Here is a 7,413-nt window from a genome sequence, read left to right on the forward strand (position 1 = left end):
TGTGATGCTTTCTAATCTTTTGGGTTGTTGCCATCGTAGTTGTTTCTCTCTCTACCGCATCTATGTGTTTTGGGTTTTTTTAACCCTATCGCCTGATGATTATCGTTTCATTGACATTGACAGTTGTTTTTTTGGGGCTTTTAAAGCCCACATATGGAATTCGAGATGATTAGCAACAATTTGTTGCTTAAAGGTGCTGTAAGGTTGGCTTTAGTTGTTTTATGTGCATCTCTTTGTTGCAATTTATGGTAATTTGTTTGTAACCTTCCAAGACCCTCCCATGTGTCCTATGAACTGGTTGTTTTCACCCCTTAAAAGCATGTGCTGCTGTCTCATCTTTGGGTTGTTGACATGTTTTCTGAATTTGGGTTTTTTAAATGCACTGTAGCTCTTTCTCTCTTCTCAGGCTTTATAGCCGTCGCCGATGGCAGTTGTTGCCTTGTACGTGGGGTTTCTGTTTGTGGCTATGATGAGTTTTTAAAAATCCCCAATAGATTCATGATGGTGGCATGGCAAGGCTGTTGGATGGTAGGTTGGATCCTGCAACCCGCCTTGCAACTACGTTTTTTGGGAACTCTGAGCCTCTAAGAATGAGATAGTCTATGAAATCTTGATTTCGGTGTTGTTTTAAAAAACCTAGAACCTCAGACGATGGTTGGTGTTTATGGTTTTAATGTTATTGCAGTGTTGATGTTAGTATATAATAACGGTGGTCGTCGGAGAAGGCGGTTGTGGCAGCAATGGTGTTGTTAGAGTGTGGTGATAGCGATGGTGTAGACGGCGGCGGTGGAGATCTTGATGGTGGTGGTGGTCACCGGGTGATGATGGTGAGAGACAGAGAGGGTGGTTTCTCACACATTTCTCAAATTATTGGAAAAAGAAAACTGACATAAGATCACATGGTTTTGTAAACTTTTCATGGAGATAAATACACTTTGAAATGTGTGAATCTTGTCCCTTCTAAATTCTCAATAAAGGCTATTAGGAAATACAATGTCGATTAAAATATATCTAATTAAAGTGAAGTGGGTTTGCATTAAAATGTATTTTAAGGTTTCATCTTGTAACTATATGGCCTTTGTGTTATTTAGAACTCTATAAAATTTCTACAACATATCCATATTTATCGACATTGATCAACATTAGTTAAAACGTCAACAATGATGAAGTTTATTTCCACTACATCACTTCTATATGTTTTCATTTACGTTTACTGATTATCTGTCGACTATGTTTATAAGCCCCGGTTACGTCTTATTTTGTAAGCCCCGGACCGCATCGCGGCCGGGACTTCCATCTAGTTAATATGTAATTCTAATTAATGATTATTAATAATATTATGCTATTAATATTAATTAAAATTCATGATTAAGGATTAAAATAATACTCAAAGATTTTATTAAAAGAATACTTCAACTTTTTTTAATGGCAATTATCTAAAATTTTAAAACCTATGATTTTAATACTTTTTAATTGAATAATTATGCTTAAGTTTTCTTTTTTCATATGATTTATAATTTTCATATGCCACATATTAGTTATGGTTTCCGATTTTATTCTTGTATTTCACAATAATTTATGCTTAAGGTGAATATTATAAACTACTCAGGTCAATCACATATTTGTAATAGGATTTCTATTTATTTTTTAATAGGAAATGTTTGAATCTTATTTATCATTCTTTTCAGGTTGGACAGGTTCATTTCAAATACAACTCTAATTGATCGTTTCCACTATCATATGTAAAAATGTAATTTCAGTCCTATGATGTATTTAAATATGTGTATATATAAAATCCGTGTAATACGCGGGTCTATAAACTAGTATACTAATATTGTAATAAAACAGTTTTTGTCATCATATGTAATGCACAAACAATTTATAAAAAATAAGTTACAAAAATTGGCAAAAAATTGTTTCGGCTTTCGGGGCATCGTGACTTGTTTAACCCTTGACCACGATGACTTGTTTGAACCAACCCTTTTAATTCACCAAAACAACACATTTTATCACCTGGATGTTGTTTGTCACACCCCCAAAATACCACATGCGGAAACCCCCGTGAGGCGTGTGACGTACCAGGATCTAGCCATCAATCACATTGAACTCATAAGTATATTAAAATAAAACTTTCATTTATTAACATTAAGTGTTACAACGTTAAAATAATTCACAGTATACAGCGGAAGCAAAATTCATTCGTTAAGTGTTTATAAACCACATTTAAAAACCATTAGTCTTGTGTTGCGATACCATGTATCTCGACCCATGACCACTCCAGCCTCCCAGACAGCAAGTTCCAACAATATGCACCTAAAGGCCTGCAAGGCATGTAACAACGAATCAACAACAAAGCTGAGCGAGTTCACAGTTGGTTGTTTAGTTAAAAGTTTGTTTTGAAAACCATAAGTTGTTTCGTAAACCACGAGTTAACCAGTATCTTTGTTTCCCAAACCATATCCATAATCAGTGGGGGGCTTCCCCATGTGAACCACTAGACCGTTACCATATCGGCAACTGACGAAAGTAAGTTGTGCCCTACGTCAATGTCTATCATCATTGACTAAGTGCCCAGATCCATTAGTACACGCCCGTCCTACCGGCACGGTGTGAGGCTTGTTAACCCTAATAGCGCTATTAAATAATGACCCGCTCGCCATTGGCCCGGCGATTAAGTCGATATAAAAATGAGGGACTTCATGATAGAGTTTTGTCTAGTAAGTTAAGGTTGTTGTCCTACCCAAGGAGGATGAACGTACGTATTCTATCCAAGGAGAATACACATGATTAATATTGGCATCCTACCCATGGAGGATGGCGGTAGATATCCTACCCCAGGAGGATATGCAGGTTCCGTTTTAGTTCTTTAACCCATTCCCAACCACCGGGAATCCCATGCCTTAGAAAGAGTGTGAACTCACCTCGGTTTGCTCGGTATGACTAGTTTCTTTGTTTATCAATTAATCAAGCATTCCCTAACATGGTTTATCAATAACAATCAGTTCTGTATTCACATGAACCACATCTTTCACGTACGATTATCTCACGTATTCATTGTTCACATAAAGCACATTGTTGTACATGTAACGTACACATGCAATCCCAATCATGACAGTTCATCCATTCATCTAGTGCCATCGAATAATCGCTTAACATGTAACAGCTCAAACGTACAACATACAGACACACATAATTTACTCGCACACACTTCAAGTCTAGTTATTATTAAACATATGCGGCCCATTATCTATGCAAGGCTCAATCATGTAATAGGTGACCCTGCTTCCAAAAACAGCCCATGTGTTGTGTCTTTCAATATCGTTCCCGGCCCAACTGTTTAACCCATGAAGCCTGGCCCGCATCAGACGTGTGGCGGCCCAAAACATTCTGGCCCGCACACACTGTTTACTCACTCTGTTCTCGTTAAACGGACCATTTCAGTAAAGCTTAACCCAACCGGCCCAACCCAAAACAAAATCAGCTATTACTCTTCACAGTTTTGGGCTTTACCGCGAGGCCCATCCATCACCACCTAGAAGGTGTGCGGCCCAACCTGACTATGGCCCAACAATAATCTAAATAAATAACGGAATGGGCCGATTGTTTTATTGGATACCAAATTTACCCAAATAATTTTCCAATAAACCTAAGACCTCTAATTATCATTAACCACATAATCGGAACCGTACCTATCACTTATATGAATTTCATGCTCATGGCAATTTCTAAAACAAATTAACAGTTCCTCACAAGAAGTCATAATCATATAATTCATCCACTAATTCAGCATAAAAAAAAATCATCACACAATCTTTCACATACTAAGCATCACGTGAGTCACCACTATAAACTAATCATCATACAATTTTGAATTCACATGTATATGTCAGACATGCTTTTGAGTTCAATTCTCAATTGAATCTCAATCAATTAATAGGCTAAATTGATTGGACCAAAAATTTGCAACCAACTCCTTTAATTGGACCTCTTTTGATCTTTCAGATGCATTCTAATTAATTGATTGAGATATGGGCCGAACACTTAAGGTAACCTGATTGGACCGATAAGCTACTTTTATATCAAAGTCTATTATGAATCACACATCAATCATTATTATAAACACATTGTGTATAGATTACTAATGTCGAGCCACAACAATTGTTTAACAGCACATCAATATATATATATATATATATATATATATATATATATATATATATATATCAAATCTAATAACATTCATGAATACATTCTAAGATTATGCTTTAGTCTATACAGATTGATACATGATCACATATCATAATACTTTTTGCTAATCAAAATCACATAAAGAAACCATCAAGTAGGGATTAACGTAATTATAGATTTACTAACCGCACACAAGATTCAATAGAATGATGTCTCGAACAGGGGGGGGGGGGGGTTCTTCCACTGCCGTACACAACTAGGAAATAGGTAGGGTTTGTTTCTTGAGATCATGAAAAAGATGTATGGGCGTGCACTTATAACAATTCGGAACAAGTGTGGGCCGAACCCACATGTATTGGTTTAGATCCTGAGTGGGCTTCTAATTCTCACGTTTGGGCTGAATAATACATGTGATGGCGTGGGCTTGAGTGAATCAGGTTTGACACTAGTGTAGGCCGAAATACATAAGGGGTAACAAGAGTGTGTGTACGTGCAGCCCAAAGTTGCGTTTACATTTAACAGGTTTAACACAAAACATTTAACGTGTCTAATTCAAGCAATGTATAATGAAAGAAAAAATGAGGGTTTAGAATCGCTAAGCTAAACGACACTAACCTTGAAAGTTCGGGTTGTCACATCATCCCCAACTTGAAAGAAATTTCATCCCGAAATTTAGCACATAGTTACTGAGGAAGCTAGTTAGGTTGCGTGGTTTTCTTGGTTTTCCCGGGATGTCACATCATCCCCCCGTTGTTTGGAATTTCGTCCCGAAATTCCGCAGTAGCTTCAGCCTCAGTAGTGGTTGTACTTTTCTCGAACAATTGGGGATACTTGTGTTTCATTTGGTCTTCTCGTTCCCAGGTGAACTCTGGGCCATGACGGGAGTTCCAATGAACTCGAATAATAGGTATCCTGGTGCGTTTGAGAATCTTGACCTCCCGGTCCAAGATTTCCACTGGTTCCTCGATAAATCGCAACTGATCATCGATGGTGAGCTCCTTGCAAGGAACTATGAGGGTTTCATCTAACAGACACTTCTCCAGATTCGACACATGGAATACGTTGTGAACTCCACTGAGTTCTTCGGGTAGATTCAATCTGTAGGCCATCTTGCCAATTCTCTCCGTCATTTCGAAAGGTCCAACATATCACGGGTTGAGTTTGTCTCGTATGCCAAGGTGAGACTTTAAGTAGTACTCGATCCCCAACCTGGAACTCGAGTGGTTTCCTGAGCTTATCAGCTTAGCTTTTCTGACGGTCACGAGCTGCCGCCATTCGTTGTCGTATCTGAGCAATCTTCTCTATTGTGTCTTCGACAAGTTCTTGGCCAGTGATTTGGCTGCTTCCAACTTCTGCCCAACAAAGAGGTGATCAGCACTTCCGTCCGTATAATGCCTCAAACGGAGCAGCCTAGATGCTGGTGCGGTGACTGTTGTTATAAGAAAACTCCACTAAAGGGAGGTGTCTTTCCCAGTGTCACACCCCAACCGATGGCGGAATCATCGGGGCGCGGCACTGAGCGAAACAAATTGTCCAGAAGTTTCCACAACAACTATTAATACAAATTCAGTTTAAAATGATACGTCCCATACCGTATCCCGAATAGATAACAAGTTATTACAGATAACATCCAAACAATTAATCCTGTTCCGACAACTCAGATTCAAATTAAACATAAATATTGTTCAATGCCCCTAAAGACCCAGACTGACAAGATCTACAGACAACTATGCACTAGCAGCTTGTTCTTGACAGACAACAATTTGTTGGGGGCCTCTAGAGACTTATCCTAGCTTCACTTCCCTAGCAAGAAAATACCTTAAACACCTGTCACATACATTAAAATAAGTCAATACATAAAATGTAAAGGTGAGCATACAATTTTGATAATAGCATATAGAGTTCGAATAGTTTACGCATAACCAGCACGTACACAGAGGGAAATGATGCATGTTAATTATCGACATGGACCTATCGATACCAACGACTGCGGGTTGACTGTCCGAGACAGTTCGCAATACATGATTACCACCGTAATCCATGCAAGTAATTGTCCTTAACAACCCCCGTGAGAACGGGTGCTGAGTCCAAACTATAGTACTACGTTGCTAAGGCAGGTAGACAGCATTCCACGTGTAAACATAACAACATGCATACATTTAGTCACGTAATACATGCAATCGGTTAGCGTTCAAATAGTTTGTATACTGTGTTCGATTGTGATTTTGATAAGTAACGTATGTAACACCCAAAAGTGCTAAAGCAAAAAGGGTTCGAGTATACTCACAGTGGTTGGTTATGGATTGAAGGGAGCGCTGAGAGTAGGGTTAGCCTGAATAGTTCGATAGCACGACAATGAGTAACGCGAAAATGCAAACAAGTGTAAATGGATCGAATAGCCTGGTCGATCGAACAGCAGGTTCGATCGAACGGGCTGTTCGACCGGCTTGAAAGTCCGTTTGAACAGTCCTGTTCGATCGGCCGGTAGGCTCGATCGGCTGGTCCATTCGAGTGGATTGTTTCTTCCTCAGATGTGTTTGTGTATGATGGTTTGAACTTTTGAAGTTTTTGTTGTAGCATTTGAGAACACTGAAGTGTTCTTACCTTTCAGATCGATCGATCGAACGGTCTGTTCGATCGGCTGGCTTAACCGATCGGTTAGGAACTTCAGAAGTGGTTCTCAGTAGAATGTCACTCGATCGAACAGCCTGTTCGATCGGCTGGCATTCCATACTACGAACGAGTTGCAAAATCGATTAAGTGTTGAAGCATAGTATCTCATGATCCGAAGAGTAATGTTTACCAATCGAGTAGCGTATTCGATCGAACATCTCTTCGTCAATAGCATACTTCATGAGATTTGAAAAGTGTGGAACCATGTGCTAGCTGATCGGCTGGCCCGGCCGATCGGCTGGTATGTTCGATCGGCTGGTATGTTCGATCGGCTGGGCTGTTCGTTCGAACAGCCTAGCCGTTCGGCCAGCAACTCTGACCTGGTCGGCCTTTCGTCTAACACTTGGCTGTTTGATTATTTTTCATGATTTTTAAGGTATTTTGACAAGGAGTTAAACCATAGAACGTGGGTTCTTACTTGCTTCACCGGTTCGGACAGGAATCACCCAAGTCCGGCCGGCGAACTGTTCAGAACGGTAGTTTGGTGTTTAACCCGAAATCGGTGAACCTTGTAGATAGTAACCGAATCTTGAACCTTTTAACCGTTAGAAT

Source organism: Helianthus annuus, chromosome 14 (assembly GCF_002127325.2).
Source record: "Helianthus annuus cultivar XRQ/B chromosome 14, HanXRQr2.0-SUNRISE, whole genome shotgun sequence".
Taxonomy (NCBI): Eukaryota; Viridiplantae; Streptophyta; class Magnoliopsida; order Asterales; family Asteraceae; genus Helianthus; species Helianthus annuus.